The sequence below is a fragment of the Phasianus colchicus genome, chromosome 2, assembly GCF_987193195.1.
Source record: "Phasianus colchicus chromosome 2, bPhaCol1.hap1.1, whole genome shotgun sequence".
NCBI lineage: Eukaryota > Metazoa > Chordata > Aves > Galliformes > Phasianidae > Phasianus > Phasianus colchicus.
In genome coordinates this window covers 43,158,903-43,179,159 of record NC_143437.1, presented here as the reverse complement: position 1 = coordinate 43,179,159, position 20,257 = coordinate 43,158,903, and the positions used below count along the sequence as shown (strand labels likewise).

Here is a 20,257-nt window from a genome sequence, read left to right as displayed (position 1 = left end):
GAACACTTTTGTGCCACAATTTTCACAATATTTCATCTCTACTTTACTTAGAACTGTCCTATCCCTTACCTGCTTATCCACAGCACCATTTACAATTCATCCATCTGTCTAGAACAAAAGAAAGCATTAGTTTCACAAATATATTCTCAAGACCATAGGCAAAATGAAGTATGATTACATATTTCTTATGTAGAATGAAGATTATTACACATACAGTTAGTGGAAATGCTTGCCAACAAACTTTCAATAATTTACCAGCAATCCTGGCTAATCAGGGAGGTCTCAGTTTATTAGAGGCTGGCAAATGTGACACCACATAAAAGAGAAGCAGAAAGGAGGATCCTGCATATTACAGGCCTCTCAGTCTGACCTCAGGGCCAAGGAAGGTCATGGAGCAGAGCATCTTGAGCAGACCACGTTCAGGATAATCAAGTGATCAGCCTCATTTAGCACGAGTTTATGGAAAGCAGGCCCTGCCTCATTCTATGGCAAGGTGACCTACTTAGTGGACAAGGGAAAGGCTGAGAACACTGTTCGCTTGGACTTAGCAAGGCATCCTACAGCCTTCTGGAGAAACCAGCAGCTTAAGTCTTGAAGAGATGCACTGTTTGCTGGGTTAAAAACTAAATGAATGGCCAGGACCTAAGGGTTGTTGTGAACTGAATTAAATCCACTTGATGTCAGATTAGCAGCAGTACCCCCCGAGGCTCAGTACTGCGGCTAGTTCTCTTTAACATTCTTATCAACAACACTGATGAGGGAATTAAGTGCACCCTCAGTAACCATGAAAATGACACCAAGTTTCATGGTGACTGTTGATCTGACTAAGAGCAGGAAGGCTCTGCAGAGGTGTCTGGGTAGGCTGAGTTGATAGGCCACATCCAGACATATGGCATTTAACAAGGTTTCACTTGGGAAAGCTGCCAAGCAGAAAGAGACCTGTGGGTGCTGGTCAATAGCCAGCTGAACACAACCCAGCAGTGTGTCCAGGAGGCCAAGAAGGCCAACAGTATCCTAGCTTTTATCAGAAATGTGTGGTCTGCTGGATCAGGGAAGAGTTGTCCCTCTGTAATCCACACTGACGAGGCTTCACACCTCAAGTACTGTGTTCAGTTCTGGGCCTCTCACTACAGGGATGTGGTGTTGCTCAAACATGCACAGAGAAGAGCAACAGAGTTCATGAAGGGAGTAGAAAATAAGACACATGAGGAGCACCTGAAGGAACTGGGGCTGTTTAGTCTGGACTAGAGGATGCTGAGTGGAAACCTCATCATTCTCTATTACTTCCTGAAGGGAGATTTTTGGTGAGAAGGGTGTTGGCCTCTTTTCTCAGGTGACAAGTGATAGGACATTAGGCAACAGTCTCATTTTACTCCAGAGAGATTTAGATTGGATATCAGGAAGAATTTCATCATTGAAAGAGTATTTAGGCTAAGGAATATGCTGTCCAGAGAGCTGGTAGAGTCATCATCCCTGGAGTTACTTAAGAGCCATGTGAATGTGGAGACCACTTAGAGAGCACACACACACTGAGACTTAACTCTACACAATAACACAAGTGAAAAGTTTAGTTTGCATATACTTCAATTTTCTAACTTCTCCTCATCAGATTTCCAAAATACTATCACATGCTCTAACATCTACAACATCAATGTTATTTATAAAAAAAAAGACGTGTATTAAAGTCTTCCTCTGCCCACCCACCCTCTCTCTATGGGTGGTTTCCCTTCTCATACGTTCCATGCTAAGAAAAGGAAAAAATTGGTCTTACACCCCAGTAGTAACTAATACATGCAAATTTTTCAGATTTTGATTGGTAGATTTTTTCCAAAGCTTGAATTTTATCATTAGGATAGAGGTAGTTCCTACGCTTCTGTGGAAACAGATTACTATTTAGAACTGAAAGATATTCTAGGGTATTCAATTTGTTTGTTTGTTTCTTTATTTATTTATTTTTACACATAGCTGCCAAATCTCTCAATAACTCTACTAGATCATTCTCAGATATTTATTGTTGTTCCCTTTCAACCTTTTAGCAGAAGCCAAAATATCATATTTTCCCCATTATCTTTAAAATATTTATAAAATTTTGAACAAAACCCGATCTCCATAGCCTAGACACAATTTGCATATGAATGTTCAATACTCATTCCATGCTATGCCCCAATCCATCTTAAATTCATGCCAGTTTGACTTTATCTCACAGTGCCGCAATGAATTTTCTCTATATAGGCAAGTGTACATGCATACTGGGCCACTCTTTATTATCTTTTTTTTTTTATATATATATCACTAGAAACTAGAGAACAAGAGATTCTTTTACACAATATCTTAACTGCAGAATCATCCAAATCACATTTTGAAAGCTCCAAGTAAACACAGTGCACTAATAATATGAAAACAACTACTGCAAAGACATAAAGGACATCTTAAATTGTCTAGTCTAGGTAAAGTAATGTTTACACAAAAAAAGTGATAGATAAAATGGGCAACAGAATGCTTAGAGAAACAAGGATTTCCTAATTCTTCAGCCTGTTGTCAGATAGTGCAGCTGGAAAGAACAGGAAAGAAGGTTGGTAAAACCCCCTGCCAGGATGCTTTCAGCACTGAAGATTAGAGCTCTAGGATTAAACAACCACAAACTCCAACACTTGAGCATAGCAAACCAGATCTGAGTTTGGAGCAGGATCGCCATGTAACTGGGATGAAAGAGAAAAAATATATCTCAAAAATGTATATTAAGAAAACAGAAAGGGTCTAATTCCTTGGCCTTCCATTCAAGCCCTGAATTTTGTAAAAACTTCAAGAACCCTATCTACGTGGGGTGCTTTAGCCCATCTCCAGAGTTGCTACTGAGTTACTGAAAGTATTTGCAACACTTACTCTTTGTTTCTCTCCAGGACAACAACGACATATCTCTTGCCAACCTGCTGTATTTTTTGAGCCTTTGCGGGTTTTGCTTCTACTCCTTTGACCTGAGCCTCCAGAGCCTATGGGAATGCATGAACAAGTCATGCAGTTGCATATTTCCTTTGCTAAAAACATGTCCTCTAGCAACATTTTTGAAATTAAACTTTTAGTAAAATTAAATTCTGGGGTAAACTTCTGAATGAGCTACTCATGAGACTAAGAGATAGCATGGCCAGACATGAACCAAAAAATACTGGTAGTCTTTAGAGCTACTCAAAGAATGTCTTGCCTCTTATAAATAATTAAAGGTTTGTTGCAGACAACAAACATGTTGGCTGGTTTCATGTCACAACCAGCCAATTCAACGACCCAGATTCATGCAGATCCTAAGCTTTCTGACAGTTTTTTTCAGGTGTTTTGCCACTGAGTGACATGTTATTTATGCTAGACAATGCACTTTTGCTGTCAGCTGTGTCACATTCATCATGATCTTTCATCTTCATTTCAACAGACTGTCAATATCAAGGATAATTTCCCAGACTCAGTGCAAAAGAGAGGGGATAACTAGGGCAAAATCCTTAGAGCAAATCCAAAGGGTCTGCTAGAATCAACGGAGAACACTAGCCCTAAAAGTTAGCACGGGAGGAAGGAACTAGTTTTAGAGTTGGGAAAACAAAAAGAGGAAGCATTCAAAAGAAGAGACTGACATGTCCAAGCTAGGCTCTGAAACAGTTCCTGGCCACAGCCAGGGTAGGAGGAAATCCCAGGAGGACAGTGTAGGGACAGTCAGGGCTGGTGGTACCCTCTGTGCTCCTCATCTGTGGTGGAATACATCTTTCCTGGTACCCTTTCCTTTTGCCAAAGATGAGACAATATTGGTAAGGGAGGCGTATGAAAGGAAGGGGTGCTTGACACTACTCCTAACATGGAGAGGTTAAATTTGTATCCCATACTTCTTGCACGTGATATGGAAAGAACAATTCCTGCATACTCCCTGTACGTGCACCTGTTCTCTGTTCTTCTTCAGGGGAAACAAAAATAAAAATAAAAAAATAAAAAAATAAAAAACCTACCACTGTACAGTGGGAGAAGGAGCATAAATGAGGAAGCCATCCTTCTTGAGACCATAAATGAGTCAATAAAAAACAAATGATGCTAAGTGCCCACTGGGTTTGTTTGATTTTAATACAAGAACAAGAGGACAGTGAAAAGTATTCTGAAGAACACAAAACCCCAAGAGAAACACTTTTCTCACTGCAGATAAAAAGGGCTAAATGTACCAGCTGTACTGATGGGAAAAAAAAAAAAAAAAAAAAAAAAAAGGTAGTAAAGGACAGACGGAGATAACATAACATATTTGAGACAGCAATTAAGTAGGTACATTTATGTTGTGATAAATCTTAGGATTACTGCTTACCTTAATCTCCTTCAGAATATCACCTATTATCAAGAGAGTTGTTGTATATCTTCAAAAAATTTCCCCGACAACCTGTGGTTGCTTGAAATGGAGAGATCATTGCCACAGATTTTCTAGAGCTCCCACAAAAGCATCAAAATAAATAACTACATGTCTACATGTGTAGAAGGTGCTCTATAGCAGTCACTGTCAGAATGCGTTACTTTGTTCAAATTGTTCAAATTCATGTAACTTCTCCTGAAAGTATGCATTAATATCATGAAAATCCAGACCAAGTTTGTGGTCATAGCATGAATTCTCTATTTTGAACATAAGAAGAAAGTCCGTATTGAAAAGGATAGGAGAGACTCATCATCAAAAAGAGTAGTAGAAAACAAAGATGCCACAGATTTGTGTGGCAGAAAACAGTTATTACATTATGCATTAACTCATTGTTATGTCACATTTAAATGTTTACAGCCAACCTTTCCATAAGAATAAATTAGTCTTTTTCAACTGACTGCAACAGATCATGTCTAGGTTTGGAAGAAGCAGCCCTTGGAAGATATTGTGCTCCTTTAAGCAACGGTTAGCTGAAGGAGGCGTAAAATAAGTCTAACCTGAGAATGCCTAACAGAAATACATGAGTTAACATCATACACTAATTATCTCCTGGTTTTACTTATCAGCTCTGAGTAATAAACCTGAGAGAGAGAAGATTCTCTTTGGCAGCCTACGCTGCTTCCTCTGTCACAGAAACTTCTCCCATAGAGTGCTGCAAGCCTCACTTCAGAGTGCTCTGTTCTCAAAATTACCTGTTTCACAACAAGCCTCTTAGGTAGAGATGGACTGTGGCAACTTTGTACTTTGTGAATATCCTTGTTTCAAGCCAAGGCTGATTGAAGTTTTTGACCAGTTAATCAAGGGCTAAAGATTGCCCTCACTGCAATGGTTACATTATCTCACAAAAATTTAACTGACTCAAAACGTTTCTGGGAAAAATGTTTTCTGGGAAAGACTGTTTTAAAAAATACAAGATGAAGCTTTTATCCTGCTGTAATACAGCAGTAAGCCTTAAATGTTTTTCCCCCATCCATTCACCCCTTTTCTCTGGCTTCTCATCTTATACGTAAAGTAGAAATATTGCTTGGAAAATTTATTGAGGTGGAAAGTAATCAAGTTTTTTGGCAAGTTGCTTAACCACGGGGCAGGTGATACCTCCTAGAATCCAGCTGACCACAGAGCTCCTGCACACTGTAGCCTTGTGTCAGTTTGCCTTCTTCTACTGGCTTTCATTATATTTCATCTCTCTCTCTGACTTCTGTATCTCGCTCTCACTCTGGCATTTGGCCCTCAGGTACTGATAAGGTTGCTAATGGTTGCTCCAGGGGAGCAACTTCAGCAACTTCTGCAAGTGCTTGACTCGCCTAATCCATTCCTCCATCTCACCTAACATGAGAGGCAGCCAGAGTACAGTGATTGTGTGTACCTAATGACAGTCTACAGAATACACAGGTAACTTTTTTGCAGTTTATCTTAAATGTGATACTAGATAGAAGGTAGTGCTGCTAACAAAGTGATTTTTCCAATACAAATCACTAGGCTGTAATATCCTGCTTTAAGAAACATGTAGCATAACATTTCCACAAGATAAGAGAGGAAAGGGAAAACAGTGGAGTACAGTTAGGGGCTCAAAATTTTAGAGCACACAGCAGCTGCAACGAGGATGAATTTGCCTCAGTCCATTCCATTTTCCAATCCATTTTTTTTCTGAAATAAAATTAACCAATCCAACCAGGAAGATATTTTAAGATTTACATCTCTTAACTTATCCAGCTTCTTCCATTTTTCTCTGATACTGAGCGCCCTGTGAAATCATTCTGTAACAATATGTGCTTTGCTGTGAATTCCTTCTAGAAATGTATGAGCTTGTTAAACCAATCAGTTTAGTTACATCAGCCAAAGAAGAAGATATGAGCTGCTATTCGTCTTTGGCAAGCTCAGCAACACACTATCACCTGTTCTTAACTGTATTGTTTTCAGCACCATCATCTCTGATACATTTAACTCATCTCTTTTCAAAAGGATATAGTATCTATCAGCTCCTTCATCTGCTTTCTTTTTAAGCTCTTTCAACTTTAACATTTCCAATGAAAGAAGCCAGCACTGGTCACAGGTGACTGTGAATGGCTGCTCTTGGGGAAGGAAATTCAGCCTGTATTGGAAGTGGAGGGGTGCTGGAAGAAAAGTTACCAGAACAATTTTTCTTTTTCCTTCCTCCCTCATTTTCAGCTGTGAATTGATTTCTTTCTGTCATGAAGCTAGTTTGTTTCCTGGCAGAGTACTCTCATCCCTGCTTTATTTTCTCTGTTATAATTTACATGTCCTGAGGTTTAAAGTTTAACATCTGTTCTGCAGGCCACTTCCACACAATGTAAGAAATGAACCAGCCTTCTCACTTCACTGTTTCTTTCCATGATGAAATGGATTCTAGCAGAACAAGTTTAGAGGAAAGAGGACAGACAAAATACACTTGAAAAAGGGAAAGCTTTAGATGATAACAAACTTTCAACATGGATTATAACTTCCCTTGTTCTGTAACAGAGTATTTTATACAGACTTGGGCAAGATCCTTTTTTATCCATAGCAGCATACAAATAATCAGACACACCAGAACACATAGGAAGATTCCTGCTGAGCCCTCATACACCTCTTGGTATGAGTCTAATTTTTTTTCCTCAGGCCTCCCCATGAATTCTGCTGCTCAAGAAATAGCATATTCTGCCTATTCACCAACACTAGGCCAAAGGCTGGTATCTTTTTAATGCATGCCAAATAATCCCTTTAAGAAATTCTCAACATTCTCATTAGCATGTTGCTTTATACATTTAGTCTTCTAATTTTAAGTATACTGTTGTTGGATTGACAGATTATATTTTGTTATATGCTAATCTTGTGCCAGTTTCTTTACTTTTAACTGTTCTTCTCCTGTCATCTACTCATAAATGAATTTCATAGAGAGAAATACAACAGTTCCTCTCAGCCTTCCTTTTACCCAATGAAAAAAAAAAAAAAAAAAAAAAAAAAACAAGATTACTGCATATTTTGTATGTATAAACTCAGTTTTGTAAGGTATGCTCATCATTCCACCTACTATCTCAATAATTAATCACCATTAAACAGTGAAAATGTTTTGTAACTCAGTAATGGTTTAGAGTGACCTAATTAAAAAGTCAATTTCGTAGAAGTATTTAGCCTTGCATACACAGATACTGTGGTCCTGCAGGATTTTAATCCCCTGAGGGATGAGGCCCACAGAAGCAGATTTAGAAGGACAAGAAGTCTGTGAGCTGTCTACAAAGGGACAGAAATTTGGAGGAAAACAAGATGACTCTTCTCAATGCTGCATTGAGATAAAAGACCCTTAGGCAATCAAGGGGCAAGCTGGTGCTCAGAACATCCCTCCATACCTCAGAAAGCTGTACAGGATCTTAAAATGGCTGAACACCATAGCATACACTCATATGATGTATGAAAGACTCTGGATCTTGGAAGAGGCTATGCTTGAAGGGTAGAGGTATAGTCTGACCTGGATAACCCAATCTCCAAACCTGCTTGCTACCCATGAGAAAGCTGATGAGAAACACAGTGGTGCATTTGCATTATTTGCCACATTCTGACATTTGTTCATTGCTCGCAACAGCCTATGAGCAAATGTTTTTAAGTAGCTCTCTTTTTTTTCTCCCTAGTACAAGCCACTTCACCTCCTCAAAACTGTGGCAACCTAGGTTAGCAATAAGAGGTTCCTCTCGGTCCCTCCTGGCTCCCTCCTCTCTGTCCATGGGCAGCACACTACTCAACTCAAGACACCATATGTTAAATGCATTAACATTAATATGTAAAACAAAGAAACGTGGCCGCTCTGCCCAGTAAGGAACAGGATGGGGGAGAACAGAAATGCAAAAATAAGCTTTTTTTCTTTCACTCATCACTGAAAAGGTGTGGAGGTGCCTGGTACAGGTAACATCAGTGAGAGAAGCATAAATAAATGTTAAAAAAAGGTATAGCCTGAATGAGTAGATTAGACAGTATATTTTGAATAATGTCTTGCTAATTTGGCTGAACCTGATGAACATCTGTCCGGCATATGTGAAAAACTGCCTGAAACAGTCTCACACACATTAGCAGTTACTTTTGAGAAGGACATCTGAGGACAGGTGAGCGGAAAAGCCTAAGTACAGGCTCTATCTTTTAAAGTGGGGAAAGGAGAGAGGAGTAAAACTCAGTAACTTCCAAAGGGAAAAAAAACATCCTAGAAAAATATTTTCTAAGCACCCGAATGACAAATGAGCTGAATAACAGCCAGCATAGTGGTTTAAGGGTGTTAGTGAAGGGGAGAAACAGCTGCATTTTAGCAGCTGTGTATTTGGACTTTGCTTAGGTTTTAGAATTTTCTTTTGTAGCATTCTTATAAGCAAGTGCACACATATACACACACACACACACACACAAAAGTCTGGATGTGTATAGGGTGGTCTGGATGCAAAAAATCAACAACAAAACATGTAAAATTATATTAAAAGAGAAATTTAAAATGTGCCGTGTCCAAATGGAAGAAGTAGCAACAGCAGCCTATGAAGATTCATCCTGAATCTGGACCTAATTTTCCCAGAATTTGTATTTATACTGTGGATGATGGAATACACAGTACCCTTGTTAAACCTGCGAATGACATGAAATGGAAAGTGCTGAAGATAGTCTTAGAGACCAGATTGAAACTGAACTTGTTCTTGATAAATTGGAGAAATTCTGAGAACAGCTGGATGAACCTCAGTATGTGCAGAAACAATCAGCTGTCCAGCAGCCAGCAACAGCTGGCTCCATAGAAAATAATTCAGAAAATATCTGGGGAATATAGTGGGATGTTAAGGTCAACACCAGTCAACAACATCATTGCAGTGAAAAAGACAAAGGCCATTCTGGAGTGTACAGTCCAATATTTAAGGTAGTGATGTTGGAAATACTCCTATCAGTGTGCCCAGCACAAAGGAAACTTCAGCTAAATTCTGCTCCCAACTTTGCTCTTCAATAAAGGACCTGGAGGATCCCAGAAGAGAATGAGTTGAAACCATGACTGGGAAGAAAAATATGCATGCAGAGGAATTTAAATTAGCCTCAAGAGGAGACTTGAAGAAGGAAGAGAGAGTGGAAAACATGCTGATAGCATGGCTGCAAAGATTTTACGAGTGAAATGTCTGCCTTATTTTTCCCTAAATGAGTAGGAGCGATCAGCCTGGGGTGACCACGAGCTGACACTAGCTGCTTTTACTGCCCAGGAAAACATACCTAGGAACTCATACTCTCAACCATAACATCAAATCCTGACCAATCATCTAAGACAGCATGATAACCCACAGAATTTCCTTGCTATTAAGCCATATTTGAAGCATGTATTTAACTGTGATGCAGTCAGAGCCTCAATTTAAATAGCAAGGAGCAATAAATTTACATGGGATTGGCTCATTGGAAGAGGGAACACTGGGAAGAAGTAGGACAAGCATATGTTTTTGGTAGTACAGAATAAATTTTAAAAACTGATATCTAATAAGGCAGACCGTGTTGTTCCTTCAATAACATGATGCAGGGAGGGAGGAGTGGAGGAAAAGAAATCAGTTAATTGTCTCACCACTTCATTCTTTTCTTTTTTGTCACATCTAATTTCAAAATTGTTTAATTGTTACTGTGATTGAAGGATGGAAATGAACATGATAATAAGGTCGTGATTTTTTTCACAAAAACATGTGAGAGAAAAAAGAGCATATTGCAGAATGTTGAGTAAAGGAGAAGGAATGGCAGCTGCTACTCAGATGGATCTGCTTAACTGATTATCTTGGCTCTTTTTTCCTTTCTTTAGATGCATACAAAACCCTCCTGTGGGGTTTTATTCTAGAAATATACACTGGTTAGCTGTGGGGCAGAAAAGGAGACTATTTGTGCTCTCCCATCCAGAATATGAGCTGACATGGTCCTGAAAAGAAATCTAAAGTTGGAGTGCTATAATTTCATATTCAGATGCTGTCCCTTCCTTTCCTCTGTAGGCAGATCACTGTACTCTCAAAACCTTGACAGAGAAGCAGCCTTGAGTTCAGTCCTTTTTTAGGCTGAAGCTTTAAGGTCTTAGTGGATGGGAGATGAGGCAGAATACAGTGTGAGACATGAAGCAAAAGAAAGACAGCTGTTTGTAATCAAAGAGCTTTCTTGACTGGTCCTGGAACAAGAATTCTCTATCTTGTCTCCTTACTGACTACAGCAAGGACCAGATAACAGAAATTAACACTCTAGAGCCTGTTTTTCCTGCAAGTGCACGAAGAGAAGACACAGAAATTGCTTACTCCCCTCTATTCTGCACTGGCAGCACTCAGTCTTGGGCCCTGTGGTGTGAGAAAGACACTGGCAAACTACAGTCTGGCAGAGTAGCTCTGAGATTGCCAAGACCAAGGATCATGGGGCCAGATGAAATATGTTTTGTATAGACCAGGGATGAAACTAATAAGAGTAGACAAGAAAAAAGTTGCAGTCTTCTCTTCCACAATCTCAAGTGGAAGAGAAACAAGAGCTCCTTTTCAGAAGTTTGTAGAGGAAGTTCAAGGGTCCACAACTACATGTTGCAGCAAGGTAGAAACAGGTTGGAAAAAAACAGGAAAAAACTCTTCACAAGAAGAATGGCTCAGCATGGGAGAACGGGCTATAAAACCTCCATCACTAGGAGGGTTTCACAGGATAAGGTTCTGCGGATGTGATCTAAATGTCTTAGTCCAGTGTGGCAGAAGAACTGAGTGACCTTTAGATATCCTTTCCATGACAAATTCTTGTTGTTAGCATGCAAATGAAAAGTCGGGGAATACCCCAATATGCCCCCCCACATTGTCTGTGCATTCATGCTATGTACTGCAGGTGGCAGAGAAGCAACAGGAAAGAATTGTTACTGTAGTCACACTGTCAGAAAGATGTACAAAAGACAAGGCCTGTAGGAAGAGGCAATCTCTTTTATTAGACCAACTGAAAAGTTAGAAAAATTTGGACAGGATTTCAGGCATGCAAATGCTTCTTCAGTCCTAAAATAGAACCAGCCCACTTCAGCGCTAAACACAGGTTGAAAACAGTTTCTCTGAATTTAGCTAGATATACTTACAGCTATATATATAGACCATGTGAAAGGAAAAAAAAAAAAAGAAAAAAAAAGTAATTGGCACTTGCAGAGTTGAAGAGACGTTAACTGCATTTTACCTCTCCTCTCAATACCTTCTGGGGGAGGCATAGGGATATATTTGCCAGCGGAACACGAGGCTGACTCCTTTCCTCTTCGCTTCTCCTCTGCCCCTTCTCCTCCCCATTCCCTCAGTTGTTCCCTCAGACCTTACATCTATCCCTGTGACTGGCTGACCTCTAAAAAACCATCACAATCTTGTCTGAGTCTTGCCTTTAGATCACTGAGTCAAGGCATTTCTATTGTATATCAAAAATATTTCAGCCTTTAGGGAAAGAAGGCTCCCTGTTCTGCTTTGCTGAGCATTTAAGGACAGAAGTCTTTTAACCTTGTACTGAGATGAGGTTTTGGGTGCAATCTGGAAGATCAAGGAAGGCCTCATCCAGCAAAGCTGCATTCCCACATCCTCCCACAGATGCACAAGTACTATCCAGAGATCAGGACATGGGATGAAGTCGAGACACAAACTTTCCAGAAATTCAAGGTGACATGAGATAAATAGTGTGCCAGAAGGACCTGTCACATGGGATATGGGCTGAAGGTGAGTTTGTGAGACTACATCAGAGGTGTAAAACCATGTGGGAAATGGTCTGTGGGAAAAAGTGAAAGAAAAAATGATAGAAAATCTTGAAGAACACAATATTTAACAAAATCACAGTGAGTGTGAGCCTCCATGAGGGTCAGACTAGAATCTGAACCTGCACAAAGTTGTTGAACAAGATGAAGAAAATCCAGGGACACAGTGAGAGTTCATGAGAAAAAAAGGTGGAAGAGACTCTCCCTGGCAGTAAACAGCAGGCACGTGGCCAGTCTTTAAGACCATGTGCAAGGCCCCATCTTCACACCATGGTTGTCCTACCACTCATCCATTAGCTTGAACATCATATCCTCTTCCCAGAGCAGGTAGAAAGGAAGAATTAAAACAAAAATAAAAAATGCCAGTGCCTGTACATTAATTCTAAAAGCATACATAGTGCATTCCACTTCTCCAAAAGCTTGAGTAATAATCTCCAGTTGTGTGTCTAATCCCTGACAAATGAGATGACAAGCATTTTAATGAGCATCAAGCACAGCATCTGGGTCTGCCTGACCCAGAGGGCTGTCCTCAAGCTGGCAGCCATTCTATAGGCTGGCACACAGAACTTGAGTTTCTCTTTCCAAAGGCTCTCTGGTTCACGTGCAGGAGGCACAAAGGAGTTGAATCAAGGTATAGTTTAGAAAAATGTGAATCCTCCAATCTGCACCCAGTAGTGCTCATTTCCAGCTAGCATTCATATGTACAGTGACCACAAATTTGGCTAAGTGAATACAGCCTTGTGAATATTGAAACATGCAGGTGCCAAGCTGCACAGCCTGCCTCTCTTACCCCTGAGATACTGCTCCTAAGCTGTGTTTGTGCAAGGGGAAAAAAGTTGCAGCATTCCTTCCATTACTGTCAGTAATACAGCAGGACTCTTGTTTGCAATGTACAACAGAAAAAGCTGCCAAGTAATTGGATCTGTTGCTACAAGTTTAATGGCTATTATCTTTCCCCTCAAATGCCCTGAAATGCAAATATTTTATGGTTGTTTCATGCTTTGTCACAATAATAGTCTTCATTTACTTTAATTTCATTGTTATTGCATAAAAAGACAGAATCAACCAGAGGGTGGGAGTCTGTCTGAGGACCATATGCATTTGTTCTGAAAGCCATGGAAGGGACCCAAAAGCCCTGCTGTGCAGCAGATTGTTGAAGCAACCTTGTGCTCAGGTCAATGGAGCAGCTTGAAGTCTGCATAGGCAGTTGCATTTGCCACCCCAGGGACAGCCCTATGGGGTATGGAAGGGATGTGCCAGTTTTCTCCAGCACAGAAATAGGATGGGTGCTGTGCTGAGCTAGACATGCAGCCTGGGCCACATGTATTGGCACAGGAAGGCTCAGCAAGGCATCTGCATCAAAGGCAGGCTCAAAAGCTGAAAATGGGGGCAAACAGCACCTGTGATACTAAACCAGGTCTTCTGAAGTCACTAGCAACTACTAAAAACGGCATCACCAGTTTTGGAAGTCAAAATGCAATCTGATGATTTGGGCATTCACAGTTGTCCCCATTCCTCATCTAAGACTCTCATTTAAGAAGTCAGCAAGACTTTTTGACTACAAACACAGTCACATTCCAGATTTCATTTCCGTATGGACTGGGACAGAGTTGAAAGCTGTAAGAACGAGACGTGGAAGAGCAGAAGGCTGACAAAATCTTACCATAGGACTAGGATAGCTCAGGCATGTCTGCTGTGCACTGCAGGCTTTATACAACAGCAAAACAGAGCCTTCAGAGCACAGCCTACTCATCAGAAACTTTTAACCAGATACAGGGACACCATCACAGCTACAGTACAGCTATTCAGCAGTCATAGCAGTCAGGTTCATTGGTACTACCAGAAAGGCTGAGACCAGTACCAGCAGGCTCCAGGATTAGATTTAAGACAGTTTCAAAACTTAAGTCATTAAACAAAACTAGAAGTCATTAATAAATCAATATCTAAAATAATTTTTTTTTAAATGTGCTAGTTGTTTTTTCCCATCCCAGTTTCATAATAACACTTCTTCCCAGAAATACAACCCATAGGCTGTCCAATGCATTGCTGCAATCTCAAAACCCAGACTCATCTGTTAGGAAGTATTTTTCCCTGCTGCAGACAGTGGTAAAATATATCTACATTATTTTTAAACAACAACAAAGGAAAAGCCAATAAGATAAACCCAGACTTGCTCTGAGGTAGTGCAGGCAAGTTGCTTTGTTTACATTGTGTATTAGGAATGCCAAAAATAAACACTGGTATGGCATTCATACAGCAAGTGGAATTTCCATATATCTGATTCTTTTACCACGTTTCTAAAGTCAAAGCACAAAGTGTAAAACAAAGTCTGATATAGTAGGTAGTTTTCTAGTAATGTCAGATGCAAACTCCTCCCTGGCACCTTCATTCTCATCACATAACCTTTTGTTCTCATCCAAAATTCAGAGGGGTACAGTCTCAAAACTAAAAAAAGTTCCGTTATAAAAGCAGTGGCTGTTTGGAAAGAAGACTGGGGTCCATCCCATAACTTTTTTTTCTGTTGGTCAGCTTTTTCAAAATATGAGAACCTGAATATCACAGCCAAAACACTGCATGAGATAGGTTGTAACAGCAAACAGGAGAAAATTTCAAATAAAGATAATAATAGCAGAGTAACCTCACCTGATATTTAAAACTCAGGAATAATGAGGCAACCATTAGGAGCTCCTGTTTCATTACCACCAGTGGCTCAGAAGAATAACTGTACGGTATCACTGTCCAGGCTCAGGCCCTTAAGGTAAGCTTTCACATCAGTGAAATGTGGATTTAATCACCTAATATCACTAGGAGCAGATAAGTAAGACCAGACTCCAGTCCAAAATTCTTTTCTGCACAGAGTGTATAATTGGTTGGGTGCCTACTGCTTGTTATTCTGGTTATTGACAGAGATTGCCCAAACATTGGTACTTACCTCCATCTTATCAAGCTGAGAGGACTCTTTCTAGTTACACTGAGCACCCTCTGGTCCAATTAATGCAGTGAAAAAAGTGCAGAATGGTTTCTGGGTTAGATTGCTCTGAACAACTAGTGCTAAAAAAGTGAGCTGCTGTGCCATGTAACTGTGTGCAATTACAAGATAAAAAAAAAAACAATGGCACTTTTCCTGGTTTCTCTATGGTCAATAAGTTGGGGACCTAATTTAAAATGTGACCTTGTTGCTAAATCACAGTGAAACCATTAGTGACAAATCATTGACACAAAGCCTTTCACAACAGAAATCACGTTCCACCTCCATCCTTCCTACGGCATGGTTTGTATCAACTTAACAACATTGACTTAGAAGAAAAAAATTACACAGATTTCCTCTTGGTACATGTTCCATTTGAAATAATGTGAAGAACTACTTTTTGTTTACCACAAAGATGTTCGCCAGGGAAATTCCCATAGCATTAATGTTCCTAGGGAGGGGGAATTCTCTACCTAGTGTCAAAATCGTTTTGTCAGGTCAAGATTAAATATCAAATAGAAATGGGAACTCAAACAAAATTCTGTGAACTCTGCTTGAGTTTACTGCCACCATAAGACACAGAACAAAAGGAGCAAGACACACAAATGGCAGCATCTGTGAGATGGGCAATATGAGATTAACAAACAACAGGAATTTGGTTAAAGAAATTGCAAATTCAAAAACCCTCCTGGTCTGAACAGGGACACCTTACAGCTAGGTCAGGTTGCTCAAAGCCCCATTTAGCTTGACCTTAAATGTCTCCAGGGATGGAGTATCTACCTTCAGCTTCAAAAGAAAAGCAGCAGGATGCCCAGCCAGATACATTTTGTCTGAGCCAAGTCTGAATAAAGACACTTTCCAAAGTGTACAAAAAGCTCTTCACGTGGTAAGCCTTACACAACGCTGCTATGAGGGTGGTGATTCTGTGCAAAGTCCTTATGCAATTCAGGGTAGCACAGTGCAGAGACACTGAGGAGCTGAGACTTCAAATTTGCCTTCTGATTTTAGGCAAGCCTGTCAGTGAGCAACTCTTTCTATACAGGTACAGTCTACCTTTCAGTTTAATTCTACCCTCACCTTATCCTGACATGCCTCATGGAAGACAGCTTTCAAAAAGAAATCATTCTGATTTTTACGTGCTATTTTGTAGGCATTCCAACAAAAACCAACATGAAAAAAGATATTTATTTCTTAGAAACTTTAGTTCTGCTTGTGATTCTAGAGTACCTATTTTTTTCACTTCTCTATGCTTTTTAAGTAGCATTTATTGTGAACGTATGTGCTTCTCTAACCAGAATAAAGGCAGCTAAAGGAAAAAAAAAACAACAAAAAAAAAAACAGTTCTACAAACATATTCTCACCTGTACTCTCAGGGTTTGTATTGCTGTAAAAAAATAGTGAATGTCAACTGAATATTAACAGACTACACAGTGAAGCAGAAAAAAAACATAGAAAGAAATCTTTACCTGGTATAACTCATTCTTCCCAAAGATATTGCCCTATGTGATCATTTCTTCCCTTGTAAGACACCTGAATGAGTCTAACATACACTTTGGTTATCCTCTGACACATTTTTTCCTAACTTCCTTGATCCAGGGACAAAGATCTTCACCTCTGTAAGAAATACTTGTCTTATGGATAGCATTTCATACACAACTACGAACTGAAACACCTGGGAAGAAACAATTTCTTCTTCCTGAGGAAGAGGAAATTGTCTCCAGTAACTTCTTTCAGCAAAATAAGTGCAATGAAGTTATCTTGCACTGGCTGATCAGGTGAAACCTATTGAAACCACTGGCCAATACAATTGACTCAAATGAGCATAAATACCTTACAGAATGCTTGAATATTTACAGTGGAGCCTGAGTCCCAGCTCACTGGAACAACTAGTTCCTACCCAGGTATCCCTGAGCTTCAGATGGGGTACTTTTTCATTTAAATTTATGCAATATTACAAGGTAAAATATTCAGGGATTGGTTTTATAACTCTCTGATGATGCTTTCAATAACAAAAGACATTAGAGAAAGCATACAGATTGTGCAGTGGCCATCACTGGCAAAGCACCATTCTCTGCTATGAGCCATCTGTGTGACAAGCAGAAAAATATGAAAAAGCATCTGATTGACTGCCATCAGTTTGAGAAGCTTGACCAGAAAGGAATTGACTTCAGCCCACAGTTTCTTGCCAACATTACAGAAACAGGTGGAAAGGCCCCAGTTAGTAGCTTTCATGGAAACATTCCTACCGTAGTGCCTGTCCTCCAAAAGTATTCATAAAGTTTAAACGTAAATGAATAATCCCTAACAAATGCATTAAATAATTGTAGTTTCTGTTTCATCACAAGAGTTAGCCTTCCCATCACATTACTTGCAGCAGAGCTCTGTGGAAGTGTTAGTCACAATAATGCATACCAAGGAATATTTTGTTAGACTTGTTGACAGTAACAGACAGTAGTTAAACAGTAGTATCTCTGGAAACATCTAACTGGCTGAGCTGTGCTCTCAATGCTCCGAGTTCCTTCAGTGGGAAGGAAGACCAGGAACATTTAGAATCTGTTCTTCTGAGACTAAGAGCATGAGCTCAGGCTAGAGCCTCTATCCCAAGCACAATGTCCGTCACTGAGAATGAAAGTGTCATGTAGACTCTTGAAAACATAAGGCCACTTTGAGAGTTATAAACATTGAATGCTCTGTTTACTGAGCATGAGCTTTTCAAGAGATCTTTGAAGGAAATGAATGTTCCAGGTAGATAAACACACGAGACTTTTTTCCTTAATTTTGCACACCTATTTCAAAAGTGCCACAGCAAAGAATGTTGTCCTATGATTCCTTGAACTTAGCTTGTATTTTCAAGATTGTCAAAGCCCTATATCCTGTAAACTTGGATGAAAGATTATTTTTTGTAAATTCAGCATCTCAGTATCTGCATAGCTCCCAAAAGGCATTCAATGATTAGCTACGTGTTCATTTGGCAGCAGCAAGGCAAGGATCTGTGCAAAAGTACATCAAGAGCAAGGTAAACCCTCTTGCAGTAGGAGGGCAAATGGGAAAGTGAATCTCTTTGTGGCAGTGTGAATTTACGATAGGTGATTATATATAAAAACAATGGATTTATATTGGAAAAACATACCATAAGCAGTAAACTGCAATTACAGAAAAAAAGCAGACACCGCCTTGTTAAAGGACTCCATTATGTTTTGATTGCATCTCTCCTGTGGTTTCCTCATGAGATACAAATCAAACGCATGCATACACGCACACACACACACACACACACACTTCCCATACCTCACTTCCATTCCCAATAATAGCCAAAATAAACATGAAAAATAATATTAAAAAAAACTCTGTATTCAGTAATATTCACACCAAAGAATATGTATAGTTATATCCATTAAAATTATGAACATTTCTAAATATATTTTATGTATCATACATATATTTATATGTATAATTACATATCCACAGAAGTAGTCTTGCTGTGCTAAAGTCAGCAGTAAAAGCAAAAACAGGTTTCACAATAGGACACCCATATATGCATATGTACTGGCTGTTTGGTTTGTGATTTATTTACAACTTAACTATATCATAATAAATGCTTACTGTTCTATTGTACAAACGTAATAGTAAAGGTTTAGGTTTGTTTTTAAATACAAAGACTGCAAATGAATACATGAAAAAAATTACACACCATGTACAGTATTTATAATTTATAAATGCAAAGTTAAGACCTCTTTAAATTATTGCACTTGCATATTTTTTGTTTTTCTTTTTTACAAAGATAGTTTATATGTATCATATATATATATATGTGTGTGTAAATATATATATATATAAAACAAATCTTTCAGCTCACTAAATGTATTAAAGTTGAATGTTACCTTGAAGTTCTTTCTTCTCCACATAACAGCCCAACCTGAATTTTGAATATATATGAATCTACTCTACAAATCAGTTTGACCTACCCTAGAAAGCAGTCCATAGTTTTAGGTATTTTGACAGAGTATACACCCGTATTACAATCGAGCACAGTTTTTGGTCAGAGAGCAAAATAAGAGTTGTGATGTGCCTTTGCTGGATTGGGATATATAACCTAAAGTTTGAATGTGAACTTCCTTATAGTAGTGTGCAGAAAGTCTCTTCTGTGTTTAGAATGAAGAAACAATTTGTACCACTTCACAGAACTGCTCCTGTGTCACAGTGTTAGAGGCAAATGCATTATTTCAAGAGGGTCATAATTGTTTTGAACATCTGACAATCCCTATTTTAATGTGAATGGTGCTGTCTGCAGTCCCTACAATTTTAACACTACATGGCCTAAATGCAGTCATAGCAAACGCATCACACTGTTCCAAGTTTAAACACATGAAACAAGACTGTCCCACACAAAAAGATGAATTCCACACTGCATGTCCCCTCCAATGTAAATACACTTTAGCACATAGTCCCACTAAAAACACTACTGTATTTCTCTAATGGAATAACTGAATTACATACTACACTACAAAATTTGTGGACTAAATATAACAGTGGTGTTTCTGTCATTGATCTAATAAAATATGCAACATCTCAGATGAATATCATGCTATGTCAACTATTTTTCTCACTTAGTGCATACCTTTTCAGGCATCGTTTCACAACAGATTTAGCAATGCTCAGTTATGGCCTCAATTAGTCCTTTTATTTGTCCTGGACTAGAAGCAAAAAAACAATCCAAACCACTAATAAAAATAATGCTGTTCTGGAAGAAAAGACTCTAACACTTCTAGGGAAAAAGAAAAAGCTCTGTTAGTTTTTTTTTATTCACTCTTATTCATTTTATATATCATTAGGTTTTAGCAGGATAAAAATAGCTTTTGGACATTTAGTTTAATGAGCCAGATTTCTGAAGTTTGAACAATTAAATCTCAGTGTATTAAACCTCAAACAAAACTCAAACATACTTGAGCTGTGAAATTTAAATGCAACTTTAAAGTTGTGATTTTTGTTGAGTTTGTCTTCGGGAGTACAGATTTAAGTTTTTTTCTACAAAAAAGTTTGCATGTCTGAATCTGTACTCTTTACATGCTAAGGTTGAATTTGCTTAGAAAATGTAAGCCACTACGGCTAATTTTGTTAGTTTAGCTGCTAACAAAAAGAA

General features: G+C 39.0%; 1 pseudogene; it reads right to left on the bottom strand.

Moving 5' to 3' along the window:
• Positions 1-6,129: 6,129 nt before the first annotated feature.
• Positions 6,130-7,997, bottom strand: LOC149918984 (uncharacterized; annotated as a pseudogene).
• Positions 7,998-20,257: the final 12,260 nt, after the last annotated feature.